Below are 16,178 nucleotides of genomic sequence, written 5' to 3'. Positions count from 1 at the left end.
GGGGCAACGGGGGGGGGGGAGGAGGCATTCTCAGTTTTGCCTCAAGCTGCAAAACCTACTCAGCCGGCCCTGTCTCTGGGGTCATATGAGACCGAAGCCCAGGTGGGTGCATGGTGTGCATGCTTTGTTGACCATTTTCAGCAGCACTGAAAAGCACCCTCTTGCACCCTCCCATTGATGATTTTGGATTGTTTCTTTGATTTAGCTGCTGCATCAAAAGAGGATGAAAGTATCTGCCCCACACAGTGAGGTGACGAGTGCAGGAGGCGTTCCTCTTGATGCCTCTTGCTTGCCTGGGTGGAAAGGGGTGTGCGTAGAAACCTCCGGCTTTTGCGTGGGTGGAACGTAGATTATGGTGCAAAGTTTGGAGTCGCACCTGTTGCTCCACCCATTTTTGCCTCTAGCTTTGTCTTTCACTGGCATGCGGCACCTCCAAGGTTGTCCACAAGGCAATATAGCCCTCAGACTGAATAAGGTTCCCCATCCCTGACAAACCAAATCCAATTGGTTAGACAAAAAACAGCAACTTATCAGGAAATGTATGGGCTGTTTGCTTTAAATTGGGCTCCCCAGTCGTATCTTTACAACTATGCCAGATGACTTAACAGCAGGAGACTGTGACGTCATAATGGTTGCTACATGATGCAGCGGTTGCTTACATGATCTTCTGTGGCCAGGATCAGTCCCTTTTCTGCCTTTGCTGTGCAGTGTATCTATTTACATTTCCCTATGATAGATTCTTTATGCAAAATAGGAACAAGCCCTTACAAGAAAAACAGCAACAAAGATGCTTCAACCACGGAAAAGAGGGGAAACAAACAGCAGCAAATCTGCTTGGAGAAAAAGGCTACTTGGCATTGTTGATGAAGTTATACAGGTAGATATGGTTACAGCTATGGTACTTTTATCACTGGCCCCCCAAGGCCATACCTTTCGGAGCAGACTTAAGGATGCAAACTGCTTCCGCCACAATCTGTGGGATCTCTTCAAACGGATAGGATGTAAGAACTGGCTGGATGCAGAGAAATGGTGGGAGGAAGCAGCTGGGGAACAACCAGGGAAGAAGACTCAGAGATAGGGGAGGAGGTGTCAGAAGCTGAAGAGGTAACAGGGCTTAGAGAGCTGGGTTAGGCTGTGGCAGAGAGAAGCCCAGAATCAGAGGCAGGAGCTGAAGGAGGAGAGGAGGGAGGCCAAGAGGCAGAGATGATTCTGGCTGCTGAAGACAGCTGTGGGGAGTCTCTGCAACTGCCTCATGGGGGCAAGACCTGCCAGAGATGAGTTGCTGTGCTCAATAGGCCTGTGGCACTCCTCTGTTGATCATGTTTTTTCTAATAAGGAGTTAACTCTAACTTTCAGGGTGTGATTTACTGCTGGCTCGCTCTTGACATGTTCCTACCTATGACTGGCATTGCATCCATTTACCAGCCTCTTTCAAGGCAGTGGGCTGGCCAGATGCAGGAACGCCTCTGAAGGAGGCTGCTACACAACCTCCTCAATGCCCCGCTAGATTCCAATGACAATTGTATTGTTTAACCACTAGTCATTCCAATAATAAAAATAGAAACACAGCTTAAATCTGCAGAAGCAGGAAACTATAAGAATACCACAGAGTCCTATCGTCAAAAAGAAATTTCTATTTTGGCATGGTGAGATACTCTATAGCTGCCTTTCCCAACCTTGGTCTCCATAGGCTGCCAGGCTACCCCTCCCATCAGCCTCAGCCAGCATGGCCAACGGTGAGGGGTGAGGAGAGTTGGACTCCACCAATATCTGGAGAGAAACCACATTGGCAATCCCTGCCCTATAGGTAGCATATTTATCACAGCTGTGCAAATGGCATTTCACATCTCTCAAATCATTTGTTTCTCCAGCCTCTGCCAAGAGGGCTTGACAGCGCCTGTCTCCTGGGAACTGAATAAACAGAGCAATGTAACAATAAAGTAAAAATGACAGAAACATTCTGAAGCCCAGAATCCAGGAGCCCATCAGCACTGGCTTGTTGGCACCTTAGGGCAATGAATAGCTGGTTAGATATTGAGACATTTTCTGAAATTTCAGGACGATGTGTTAGATGGTCATGGAGAAAACACTGCAATTTATGAGCCTCGTTTATGAATTTATAATATTTGTAATCTGGGGGGAAAGCCAAGACTTGGCTATGATCCCTATTGCCCTACTTTAAGCATGTAATCTTTGGCTAAACATCCATCTGTTTTTCTAGTGTTACAAACTTTGGATCCATTTAATTGGTAGATGAATCAGCTAAAGCTTTAATTGCAGCTTAAAATTTGCCTGCCAATTAAGCTGTGAGTTTTGAGTCTGAGAGGCTCACCAGCTTCCTTGGCACCAGTCCAGCAATGGATTATTCGCTACACTTTATGGGCTCCCTCTTCCCCTTGCCAGATACTTAAAAATAACCAAAACAGATAAATGAAAATACACAAGCTGTAAAAATGTAGCTATCAAAAACATTTATACAAAATCCTTTAAGCTGTTATTTGCATTCTTGTAAGCTCTGCTCAATATCTAAATGTTTTCAACCCCTTTAACCATTTCTTAGCTTTACTTGCCAAAACTAAAGGCCAAACTTTGTGCTGCCTCCGTCATGACTGACACAGCACAAGCAAACTCTGTTGGCCCCAAAAACATGTCAGTGCAGCAGCTGTGCAATGTGATGTCATTGCAGTCCTCTCCTGCTTCACTGGCTGCCGTTTTTGGGTGCAGATAGGTGCTGCTTTGACTAGACCAAGAGTGGGGAACTGGTGGCCCTCCAACTGGTGCTGAACTACAGCTCCCATCATCCCTGACTATTAAGCCACGCTGGCTGAGGATGATGGGAATTGGAGTCCAATGGCATTTGGAGGGACAGAGGCTCCCCACCCCTAAATGAGGCACTGCCACAATATGCAAACCAGAGGTGTGGGTTGGCATCAACCATGCTTTAAATTTAAGATAACATGTATGATCTCGCTGAGATTCCTGCCTTGCAGGGGGTTGGATGAGACGACCCTCATGGTCCCTTCCAACTCTTCAATTCTGTGTTTTCAAGAAGGCAAACCATAATAACGTTCATATGTAGATTAAGTCACTAGCCCTTATGATCCCCACTCTAATTGATTGGTGGGATGGAAATTGAAGGGCACACTTCACCTCTGGAGGCGCACTCCATTGTCTCTCAATGCAAACGTATGCCAACAACAATAACATCCTGAGCAAGGACTGCAGGGGTATGGAGTCAGGTACACAGGAAAGTCTAGCCCTAAAGCAACCTCTTCCACCCACAACGCAAAAGAAAAATACAACGCTCTCTCACCAGAAATCTTTCAGCAGCTCTGACAGACTGACAAAACTAGGCTTTGAATCAAAGTGCCTTCCAATATAGTTTTAGGCAAGACAAACCACTGACACTGAAAACTGTGAATTGAAGAAAAGTTTCCTGTGCAAATTAGGGATAAGGTAGCCAGGGGTCTTAAGGTGGTTAACAGAATAAAATCAAGATATAAAACCACAAAATACAGAATAAAAACAAAAACAACCCAATAACTCCCCCAAAAAACACACATTATAAAAGGGCATAGTAGTACAGTGGTACCTCAGGTTAAGTACTTAATTCGTTCTGGAGGTCCGTTCTTAACCTGAAACTGTTCTTAACCTGAAGCACCACTTTAGCTAATGGGGCCTCCTGCTGCCACCGTGCCGCCGCTGCACGATTTCTGTTCTCATCCTGAAGCAAAGTTCTTACCTTGAAGCACTATTTCTGGGTTAGCAGAGTGTGTAACCTGAAGCGCATGTAACCTGAAGCGTATGTAACCTGAAGCATATGTAACCCGAGGTACCACTGTATTATTTACTGAATTTATATATAATGGTTGCCGGGCTCCAACTCCTGCCAGCCCTGGCCAATGGTCAAGGATGATGGGAGTTGTAGTCCCAAACAGGCTTCAGGTTCTGGATACCTGCCTTAGAGAGTGATCTACTTTAGCTGACTATTTTACTTGCATGTAGACAACAAAGCCAAAAGCTTGCCTAACAACTGTAGGTGGCATCAAGCTTGCCTAGTTATTTGCAGTTGGCATCGATTCAGTGCTACTAATGAACTCACAAAACAGATTTTTTTTCTGCAGAAAAATAAAGCACTGGACCTCACTGGACCTCATTGGACACTGGTTTTCATCTGCTATCATCAACAGCCAGCAAATATTGCCTGAGAGAGAACCCTTTCTCCTCTTTGATAAACAAGGGAAGCACCACTTTAATACTAACTGTTCCAAAAGAGCAGGGAAAGAACCTGTGGCCGTCCAGTCATTGGATTCCTGTCTGCCCTGACCAGCACCACCCAGCACGGCACGAGTTCTAGTCCAGAAAAATCTGGAAGGTCACAGGTCCCTCATCCCTGAAACAAAGCACTGCATCAGTAGGCAGGACACACAACACAAGATAACACTTGACAAGTTCAAACCCTGCAGAATAAAAACCTTGAAATAAAGATTGGCTTGCTGGACTAAGGAGTGGATTTTGAATGGCTTCTCCGAGATGTAGTTTACATGAAACTATTTAATACAGAAATGAGATATGTAAAGGGTGGAGCTCTAGCACATTTACTGCTATTTAAAGTAATAATGAAAAAAAGAGAATGGGAATAGTAATACTATGTCAATGACAACTTCTGAATGGTGGAGAAGACTTCAAAACGCACTTCAAAGTAGCAAAAAACAACCTAATAAATTATGAATAAAAATGAATTTTATTAACCACACATTCAAGCTTGTAGTTAAAAAAATATATTCAGTGGTTTTCTTCTACGGTTTCTGAGACAGAAAGCATTCTTCTTTCCTCTACGTAAGGGGAAAAAACTGACTCGCTCTGTGACCCCTCGCTTTCTGCCATGACCCACTGGGCGCTGCTTCCTTCGCAGAATACCCAGCGACTCAGCAGAAGGCTCTGTGCTGAATCAGATGAGTTTGCAGATGTCAACTGGAAATTATGCATTTCCTTTGGAAATAACAAGGCAGGATGCAACCATATAACCATATTATTGTTGTTGTTTCAAAATCAAAATCAATAATATAGTTGGTCTGAAATGGTTACCCATAAATCAGGATGTCTAAAAAAAAAGTAGTTGTGGGGAAGGGGGCTTACATTAGCCCCCACAGGGCTCCTCTATCCCACCACATTTCAAGCAAATTCATCTATGAAAGGGTAGAGTAGGGTATGCTGAAAGTTGCCACTTGCTCATGCACCACCACCCAGCACAAGAAGCACCAGCAGACTTGCAGGCATGGGTGTAGTCGGGGGGGCGGGCGGGAGGGGCTGCTGCCCCACCCCCAAATCAGTAAAAAGACATAGCTAGCTGAGGTTCTGCCCCCCTAACAAAATTTCTGGCTACACCCAAGCTTGCAGGAGTCCCAAGTGGAAAAAAATCTTTTGAGGGATAGAACTGCGGAAAGGAACACACACACCCCCAACAGCCCAGTGAGGTCAGACAGTGTTGGATGATATTGGGGTTTGCATGTGTGGAAATAAAGAATAGGGTGGGGGTGGAATGGAGTCGGCTGGCTGGCTGGAACAATGAATAGAAGCGCCCCATGCTGCCACATTTTGTTGCAGGTCCCACGTGTGCTTTGTCAGTTACCATTGATGCCTGGCCCCTGGTGGCTGCTGGAGACTGCACCACACAGAGAGAGAGAGAGACCCCTCCACCTGTTTGGGGGCAGAGCTGAAGGGGACAGGGAGTTTTAAGAGACAGAGGTGTGTGCCTGGCTGGTAAGAAAGGAGACCAGAGGAAGAGGGTTTCAAGGGGAACTGGTAGTATTGACATCAGCCTTCACTGTACTCTTTGCAGCTTTTGCTAAAAGCATTTTTGTTTTGTCAAGCCTACCCAGATATTTAGAATGCCAATGTGGTTTTAGTTTATTGTTGGATCCTCATTCACCCCCCCAAAAAAAGTTGTGGGTTTTTTTTTACTAATACTGTAATATTGCTGCTTTATTCTGTTTGTAAACTGCTTTGAGGTTTTCTATGATCAAGTGGTATATATGTTTTATGAAATAAATAATTGCATAAATACATCAAAGATTGACAGTGCCTGCCTGCTGCCTGCTTCTCAGCTTGAATATTTCTAAGTAAATAAAAAGTAAAAAGTAAATGAACAGATATGACAAATAATTTCAGCATGTTTTCAGCGCTATTTGTGCATAAGGAAACTGACCCTATTAGGAGGTTCTCCAGCTTCTGGGGGCAGCAGGGAGAGCGAGAAAGGAAACAGGGAGCTGCTTCACAGTCACCAGATTACTCAATCCTTGATGGTGACTGACAGCTGAAGGTGTAAAGCGATTGAGCTGAAAAAGGGTTTGCTTGAGGTTGGCATGGGGTGATGCCAATGATGCCTCTGTGGTTTTCCATCTGCAATGGCTCATTCACACTTGAAAGTCATCCTTTCACATGGCGGCTCTATATGTGAACCAGCCTGAAACTTTAATCAGATGCTATAGGAGGAATACCCCTGGCTTCAAGGTCTTGGACGAGCTGTCCCATGAAACAAAGCAAAGGCATGTGGGGTTCCTTTGTTTAAGGGGGAAATAATACAATCACTGAGTTAGAGAAGACCTAAAAGGTCATTCAGTCCGATGCCCTGTCAATCCAGGGAATCTGCTGCTACCCCATCCCTGATAGGTGGTCGTTCTACTCAGAGGTAAGACCCATTGATTTCAATGGGACTTATTCACAGGTTAGTGTGCACAGAATTGAAGCCTAAGGGGAGCACGTATAATTCATATAAAATTATGAATGGTATAAAGAGAGGCAGGCACCCCCCCACACCCCAGTATATTTATTTATTTTATTGCACCTCTGTCTTTTCCTCTGAGTAGCTCAAGGCAGTACAGTGGTACCTCGGGTTAATAACTTAATTCATTCTGGAGGTCCGTTCTGAACCTGAAACTGTTCTTAACCTGAGGTACCACTTTAGCTAATGGGGCCTCCCGCTGCTGAGGCACCACCACACAATTTCTGTTTTCATCCTGAAACAAAGTTCTTAACCCAAGGTACTATTTCTGGGTTGGCGGAGTCTGTAACCTGAAGCGTATGTAACCTGAAGCATATGTAACCAGAGGTACCACGGTATATACAGTCCTTCTCTCCCACTTCCTCTGCACAGCAATGCTATAGCTGACTTAGTGTTATTGACCAACATTCACCACTGAACAGGGATTTGAACGTGGATCTCACCAGGCAAAGTGACACCCTTAGCAGTATAGCATGCGGTTCTCTTTAGGCCCATCCAATGAAATTTGACAGGAGGAAGTATTTTTTTCACAAGCACACACATACAAACATATGGAACTCACTGACACAAGATCTGGAGACAACCACGGGATAAGGTTGTAATCCCACACAATTACCTAAGAGTAAGACCCATTCCACTCACTTTTGAGAAATGACATAGTTAGTTATCTTTAAAAAGATTTATTTCACAAATCTGTGGAGGAGGGGAGGTCTATCAATAACTATCAGCTATGAGAGCCAAGTGGAATTTCCACATCCAAAGTTTGTATACCCCTAACTGCCAGATACTGAGGACACACAACAGGTGTAAAACCAGCACTGTCGTGCCCAGGTTGTGTTAAGTGTCCAAAACAACAACATCCATCTCACACATTGGAAAAGATAATATTGTGATGATGATGATGATGATGATGATGATGATGGACAAATAACAACTTGCTGCCCTTTCTTGGAACCCAAAACCAGCCGTCTGTTGCAGCCATCTCACTCTGTCTAATAGTAGGGCTGGCCCTGAGACAAACTCTGACAGGTTGGCTGCATCCCAACCTATAAGCCCATCAGAACTCTTCCACCCTTTCTATCTCCCACAGCTCTGCATCCCTTCTGCCGCACAAAGTGAGTTAAACAGCTCAAGAACTGCAGAAGAACAGCTCAACATGTCCATGGCCTTGGAAGCAAACACTTCATCCAATAGATATGTGGATATTTAATCTGGTCTGCATCTTTCATTTGGAGGAGCCAAAGCAACTACCAACACTTCAGTCTCCTCCAAAAGATTTCTTCCAAGAACTGACGAGGAGCACCAGCTCCTGAGTAGTCACTTCTCGCCAAAGTTTGTGCTTGCTTTATATAAACTGATCTTGCACTTTCACATAATGTTTCACTGAGGTAACATTGAAAATATCCCAGAAAGGAATTTAAAGGACTACGTGGAATTGCACAATCTTTGCCACGAAGCAGTGATCGACTGGGTACAATGTGAAAAGTCAAGGCTTACTCCATGGGCCGCAAGAAAATAAATCAATAAATCCACCCACTTGGACGGCTAAGTTCTGCAAGATTAAAAGATGTTATAGCATTTATTCAACACTTGGCTTGTACGCAAAGTTGAAGAGACCAGAGCTCTCAAGTACAATCCTTGACATCTTTGGATAAAAAGATCACATAGCAGGTGTGGGGAAATGATTCAGTGAGGGGAATTCAACGTCACACTATGGTGCATGAATGACCCCCTTCCTCCCCCCACAGGGGTTCTCCTGACCCCCATGAGCCTTTCCCTGGGAGGGAGGGGCCCTGACTGATTCCAGTTACAAAAGCTGAGGCTGCTGAAGAGGCCAGAGACCATCTAGGCTGTTTCTTAGTGCAGACCCAGGTCACTGATCCTGAGCTTCCACAGCTTCTGCTGTGGAAAACATCACATGGTGGGATTTGAGTGGATTTTGGAATATAGGAAGGCCACCAACCCATCTACTATCGACACGGACTGGCCGAGGCTCTCTGCAATTCCAGGCCTGTTTCTCTCCCAGTCCTACCTTGAGACGGCAGGCATAGAACCTGGGACCATCTGCATGCAAGGCAGCTGCTCTACCACTGAGCTACGACCCCCGCCCCCCCGGAAAACTGCACTTTCCGGGATTCTGTAGTGGGAAGCCATAACAGTGAAACCAGTATAAAACTGGTAGACTTTAAGAGGATCAATATACCCGCAGAAGGGGACTCGGGTGCTGAGCAAGCCACTAACTCAGCATTTGCAACAGGTCATGGGCAGCAAAGAATCCATGGGACTGCCACAAGCCCTTCGTCTTAATTAATTACTTGATTTGACTCAAGACCCATCCAAATCAGGTCAGGTGGAGTTGCCAGATCCTTGTGCCACGTAGGACCCTCACGCTCAGTATTGTCTACACTGCCTGGCAGTGGCTTTCCAGGGTTTCAGACTGAGGGCATTCCCAGGCCAACCTGGAGATGCTGGGGATTGAACCCAGGACTTTCTTCATGCAAAGCAGATGATCTCCTCGCTGAGCCAAGCAGCTGTTGTGGCTGACACAGTTGGTCCACCACCTACTCCTGGTTTAGTTCTGGGCTGTATATAGTGTTTTATGGTGCTTGGGTTTTTATTCCAGTTGCCTCTTAGCCTTACTGTGGTTTCACTGCATTATGGTTCCATGTTTGTTCTTTTTATTTGTACACTGCCCAGGGGATTTATTTTTACGAAGCATCTCATAAATATAAGTAGCATGTTGCAGTTGCTAGACATGCCCCCAATTCAAGTCCACACACACATATTATTGCCTCTTGTGTGGCCCACAACAATTCCCACCCCCGCCGGCCACATTGTGTCTTTCTCCCTTTGCAGATGGGGGAGTGAGAACCATTTCACTTCCAGTCTTCTGATACTGAACTTCCCTGTGGCTGAGACAGCATAGAGGAGAAGGAAAATGCCTTCAAGAACTGAGATCAGAGCTTGAGAGTCTGGGGCAGCACAGAAGCCCAAAGTTAAAATGATGCCCCCCACACCCTCCTGCTCCAAATTAAAGCACGCTTCTTTAGAAATGACACAAGAGGTATTAGCAGTAAGAAAGCATGATCCACTTTTGGAATCTGAAGTGCCGAGTTCAAGCTGTTTCACCATGGATAAGACAGGCACTGTTGAGATTATTTATGAGATCTCAGCGTAAAATGCATTCACAGGAGCCTCCACCCCCACCAGCCACCAATTTGAGACAACAGTCTCATCAGTGGCGTAGCAAGAAAACTGCTAGCAAATTTGCAAAGCTAAGAAGGGCTAGGTATGGTTTCAAATTGGATGGGAGACCATGTGTTGAGATGCCTGCATCACAGGGGTTGGACTAGATGGCCCTTGGGACCCCTTCCAACTCTACAATTCTATAAAACAATTTCCACCATGCTGGCTTTGTGTGGTGCCAGTTATGGAAGAAGAGCACCTCCTGCTGGAATTGGACATACAGTACACTTGGCTCAGGACAAATGGCTGCAAAGTGATGAGGGGAGTGAGAAGTTGCTGGTGGGGGGTGCTTAATCCTCCCCCTTCATACATTCCCGCCACCTTCCATCAACCCCTCCCTCCCAGCCGCTTCTCTCTTGGAATGGTTGTCATTTTCAAGGGGAAGGCAGTGAGGGATGGTGAGGGCTTCAATGTACAAGCGGGGGAAATTGTGACCCCCCTCACTGCAAGTCACACACCCCTCTCCCACCGAGACTTGGATTCCCAGGTCTGTGTCTAGCACCCATCTTGTCCTCCAGTGTTTCCAGAGTACTGTTTGGTACTCAAGACACCACAGATGGAAATGTCTCTTGTAGCTCATGCAAATGCAACAGCTGGATCTGCATATGCTTCTCTCTCTGCCCCCGCCTGACACACCCAGGGTCAGTATTTTAGGTCTCGAGGTCTAGGGTCCAGTTTTTTTGAAAAATCCCTGAAAAACGTTACACAACTTATTATTACTACTTGTGACTTTCACTCCCCGCTCAGCGCCCACACATTAAAAGGCCCCCCCTCTGAATGCCAAGAGAGCCTCCAAATGGGTCCTGAGGCCCACTTGCTCAGCTTTTGGAAAGTCAGACACCTGAACACATTTCCTGCCTGTCTCAACAGCCCCACTCCATCCTCCCACCTTTCTGACAAGGAAAAGCAGATCAATCAAAAACCTGCCAAATGAAAAGCTATCAGAGTGGTACGGCCAGCTGTCTCAGGCAGAGGGTGGGACTGACACAAGTCCACTTTCGGAGAGATGCGGATCATTTCATTGGTTGTGAGCCATGTAGCTGCCAAACATGTTGAGAGTCCAATTCTGTCTGGCAACCAGGCAATAAAATAACAAAAAAGGAAAGGTAGCAAAGATTCCAGCAGGCAGTGGTGGCAGCAGCTCAAGTTTGTTCCAGTCTTGCTCACTGCTGCACATAATGGGCTGCGTGTGCCTAGCTTAGGACTGCTGTAAACAAGACTTGACTTGGCCTGCTCCATCCTGTATTCCGGGGTAGGGAACCTCAGGCTTAGGGGCCAAATGTGGTCTCTCAAGCTGGCCCTGGGAGCTCTCCCCAGGCTGTATACCCTCCACAGCCACACAACCTCTTCCAAAACCACATCCCCGATGGGACTTGCTTCACACCCACCTTGGGTGTTTCTGCCTGGCCAGAATGTGTCCCTGAATTTTGATAATGACTTTTGCTTGTTTGAATAGAAGATAGGTGTGATTTATTGGGGGTAGATACTAGCTCTCATGGATTGGCTGGACACAGAGGAATAGTGGGAGGAACCAGCTGAGGAACCCCCAAGGGTAGAAAGCTCAGAACTGGGAAGTGGGGGTGGGACAGTGATGAGTGGTCAGAGGGAGGAGACTGGGAAAAGGGAGTGTCAGGTGCCAAGGAGTTAACAGGGCTTAATGAGCTAGGAGACTCTGTGGTAGAGAGAAGTCCAGAATCAGAGGCAGAAGCTGAAGCGGGGGGGGGGGGAGGCAGGGGAGCCGACTTGGGCCCCAGTTTATGGGTGCCCAGTGTGTGGCATCCTGACATCACGCACATGCCCTGGCCTCAGAGCCTAACTTCATCAGTACAAAATTGATGTGAGTTACAACTTCAGGACATAAGTAATGTATCACTGAACAAGCCCTCACCATATGCCTCAACACGACATTCAGAGCATCCATCCGGGAAACCCAGCCAGATGGGTGGGGTATAAATAAAAAATTATGTATATTATATTATATTTCTATACAAACAATGTGGAGTCCAATAGGCTCAAAGTAATAATTTTTGCTAAATCAATTTCAGCTCTACGGAACCTCCAGTATAGATTTTAAAGAATTTTCAAATGTTTAGGTTGTATAAAACCTTCTCATTCCCTGTTCCACACTTCTCTAAGTTCCTGAACCAATGAGCCAATATGCACCACATCTTTCTAGCTGCTAAAATGGAAGGTGGTATAGCTCCCTGTCTCGTGATATTTTGCCCACAGCACCAGTCAACCAAAGCCATCTCTGCAACTATCCAAAGCTAGGGCATTGATAGAAGGAGAAACTATAGCGGACATCTCTTTAGTAAAAAATAGAATAGCTGCCTCTTAAACACCCTCAAGAATATTCAGTTTCTGGATGGGCGGTTGTGCAGAGCATATAGGGGAAAGAAGCACAACAACATTTTGTGTCAGAGCAATAAGAATCAGTTTAGACACAGCCTGGATCTGGCCGCATAATTCACAAGCAAAAATGGGGCTACGCATTTTAAAATCCTAATTGTCCCATCTGTAATCATACTTAATAGGTCAAAATGAAGCTCAGTAGCTAAATCAGGGGTGGGAAACTTCAGGACCAGGAGCCAAATGTGGCCCTTTGGGTCCCTCTATCTGGCCCTTGAAACACTCCCAATCCACCCTCCTCACTGGTCTTGCTTTGGACTGCAGATGTTCTTGCCTGACTTGGATGTGTCTTTGAACTCTGATAATGGCTCTTGCTTGCCTGGATGGTGAACTGAGAAAGATGAGTGACTGTGTGCAGCAGCCCATGTCTGGCCCTTTGGCTCTGCCCATCACTGGCATGCAGCCCTTGAGCTCCCTTTTCCATTGTGGAATTCCATTCACTCTTCTGTGTCATTTTGCAACACCCCACCTACCATAAAAAGTCCTCATGAAAATCTGTAAGCAATTTAGCATACCGGTATGTTTCTCCAATGGATGGAGAACTCCAGGGGCTAGTGGACTACAGGCTCAGCCAACATGGCCCACAGGTTATGGATGATGGGAGCTGTAGTTCCAACAATACCTGGAAGACCCACAGCTTCCCCATCCCTGCCCTAATGTGAATATTTTTGCATGTCATTTCACCATGTTTGCAAGAAGATTTTGCTAACATGATGCATTTTGCACATTGTTTTCCTCAATACTGCTTTTTTGCACTCATTATCAAGTTGGAGAGCTGTATGGCAAAATTTGGAGAAGTGTGAATTTCAAAGGATACCAGCATTGTAGTTCATCTCATATTTTGGAAAGTACAACATTCCCCCAATGCATCCTTTCCCCTTAATACCATATTTTTCGCCCCATAGGACGCACCGGCCCATAGGACGCATCACGTTTTTTGGGGGGGAAATAAAGGGGAAAAAAATTATTTCCCCCCCAGGCGCTTGTGGGGCCGGCAGCGGGGAGAAGCGCTCTTCTCCCCGCAGTCCACCTTCAGACCAGGTCCGGGGACAGCGGGAAGACGCGCTGCACCTCCCAGCTGTCCCCGGAGCTTGCGGGGCAGGCAGCGGGGAGAAGTGCTCTTCTCCCTGCCGCCCGCCTTCAGATCAGGTCCGGGGACAGCAGGAAGACGCGCTGCGTCTCCCAGCTGTCCCCGGAGCTTGCGGGGCTGGCGGTGGGGTCTCCCCGCCGTCAGCCTCCAAACCACTTCGGGAGACAGCGGGATGGCGGCGTTCCGCCTCCCTCTGTCCCCCGACCTTGTGGGGCTGGCGCTGGGGCTCTCCTGGAGCCTGGAGAGCTAGAGGGGTCGGTGCGCACCAACCCCTCTCACTCTCCAGGCTTCAGTGAAAGCCTGCATTCGCCCCATAGGACGCACACACATTTCCCCTTCATTTTTGGAGGGGGAAAAGTGCGTCCTATAGGGCGAAAAATACGGTATGTATGTATGCATACACAACATTTGGGTTGGAAGACTGAGTAACAAAATTCTAAGAAGTGTGAATTTCATGCTTTGGCTGTGGCTAATTGGGGTTGGAGTCCAACAGGATCTGGAGGGAATGCCAATAGCCGTTGCCCCCCCCCCCCCCGCCCCATGATATATGGAGAAAGAAATAATCTACTGACATCTTTCAGCGACCCACAAAGGTGAAAGGAAAAGGTGAGAGATTTCCAATATAACCCTGGTAGAACTATCAGGTAGAATTTCAGTTTGTGTGCAAGGAGGCTGCTGACAATGTGACAGACAGGCTCCTATGAATTGGACCACTGTGCCAAGTGGGTTTTTAAAGAGACAGGCATCATAGAATCATAGGTACCCTGGGACCAGGGTTTGATCTTCAGGTACGTTTTGTTTATGCCATATTGTATTTTATATTTCTTGTGAGACACCCTGGGAACACTATGTTGAAGGTGTGCCACACAAATTTGGATTCTTAAAAAAAAAACACAAGAAAAAAGACACCTCTGCTTTGTTGTTGTTGTTGTTTAGTTGTTCAGTCGTGTCCGACTCTTCATGACCCCATGGATCAGAGCATGCCAGGCACACCTGTCTTCCACTGCCTCCCACAGTTTGGTCAAACTCATGTTGGTTGCTTCTATAACACTGTCCAACCATCTCGTCCTCTGCTGTCCCCTTCTCCTTGTGCCCCCAATCTTACCCAACCTCTGAGTTTTTTTCCAGATAGTCTTCTCTTCTCATGAGGTGGCCAAAGTATTGGAGCCTCAGCTTCAGGATCTGTCCTTCCAGTTAGCACTCAGGGTTGATTTCCTTCAGAATGGATAGATTTGATCTTCTTGTAGTCCATGGGACTCTCAAGAGTCTCCTCCAGAACCACAATTCAAAAGCATCAATTCTCTGGCGATCAGCCTTCTTTGTGGTCCAGCTCTCACCTCCATACATCACTACTGGGAAAACCATAGCTTTAACTAAACAGATCTTTGTCAACAAGGTAATGTCTCTGCTTTTTGATATTCTGTCTAGGTTTATTATCACTTTTCTCCCAAGAAGCAGGTGTCTTTAAAAGGTAAAGGGACCCCTGACCGGTAAGTCCAGTCGTGGACATCTCTGGGATTGCGCACTCATCCCGCTCTATAGGCTGAGGGAGCTGGCAGTGTTCTCGGTAGACACTGGAGCATAGGATAGTAACAGGAAAACTGGTTGATAACTCTGCAGCCAAAATGTCAAGCCTGACAGCACTGGTTAAAGAGCAATTCAGGGGAACCAAGAAACAGAAACCTAGTGCTATTTCTGTGGCTGGTGCCCATGTGCGTGTCAGCAGCATAGGATGTTTCAAATGTCTGCTCTGCATTCTGTACATCTCTCCATCTGAGGGGGCCTTCCCACCCTGTCTATATCTCATCTTGTTCTCTCATGTGGTCTGCATTCTGCATTGTGTGAGAGCCACTAATTTCCAAGGCTGGTTTCAGAATGACAGCAGCACCTAGCCTTACTGCTGACAGCCTCCTTGTTTGCCCTCTGGATTACCTGTCAATGGCCTGTTTGTCTGTTTGTTTAAAGCTTGTGTCCTTCACTTTCCAATCACAGCTCCTCTGACAGGCTAAAACCTTACAAGGCAAGTGGTTGCTGAACAACTCCAGGCACACCTGGAAGAAGCAGACCATTTGGATCCCTTCAGGCCTCATCATGGGCCTGAAACTGCCTTGGTTGCACTGGTCGATGATTTCTGGTGGGCTAGGGACAAAGATGAGAGCTGTTTCCTAGTTCTGCTGGATCTCTCAGTGGCTTTTGATACCATCGACCATAACAATCTTCTGGACCATCTAGAGGGGTTGGGAGCTGGGGGCACTGTCATACAGTGGTTCCGCTCCTTCCTCCTGGGCCGTGTCCAGAAAGTGGTGGTGGGGGATGAGTGTTCAGACCCCTGGGCTCTCACTTGTGGGGTGCCTTAGGGTTCTGTCCTCTCCCCCATGCTTTTCAAAATCTACATGCAGCCGCTGTGAGAGATCATCAGGGGGTTTGGGCTGGGTGTTCATCAGTATGCGGATGATAACCAGCTCTACCTCTCTTTCAAATCAGAACCAATGAAGGTGGTGAAGGTCCTGTGTGAGTGTCTGGAAGTGGTTGGAGGATGGATGGTGGCTAACAGATTGAGGTTGAATCCTGACAAGACAGAAGTACTGTTTTGGGGGGAAAGGAGATGGGCAGGTGTGGAGGATTCCCTGGTCCTGAATGGGGTAACTG

At 46.7% G+C, this 16,178-nt stretch overlaps 1 protein-coding gene and 1 long non-coding RNA gene across 5 annotated transcripts in view; one reads left to right on the top strand and one right to left on the bottom strand.

The window, feature by feature from the left end:
• Window positions 1–16,178, bottom strand: part of HDAC7 (histone deacetylase 7) — a 181,232-nt gene that overhangs the window by 137,220 nt on the left and 27,834 nt on the right. The window lies entirely within an intron of this gene.
• LOC308468552 lies at window positions 94–4,501 on the top strand. The gene is made up of 2 exons (XR_013981710.1): window positions 94–877; window positions 4,125–4,501. It is a non-coding gene; the product is annotated as an uncharacterized lncRNA (long non-coding RNA).

Source organism: Podarcis pityusensis, assembly GCF_964106645.2.
Source record: "Podarcis pityusensis genome assembly, chromosome: 2".
NCBI classification, from domain to species: Eukaryota; Metazoa; Chordata; class Lepidosauria; order Squamata; family Lacertidae; genus Podarcis; species Podarcis pityusensis.
Note: the sequence above shows the minus strand (reverse complement) of the source record. Positions and strands in the feature narration are given on the sequence as shown.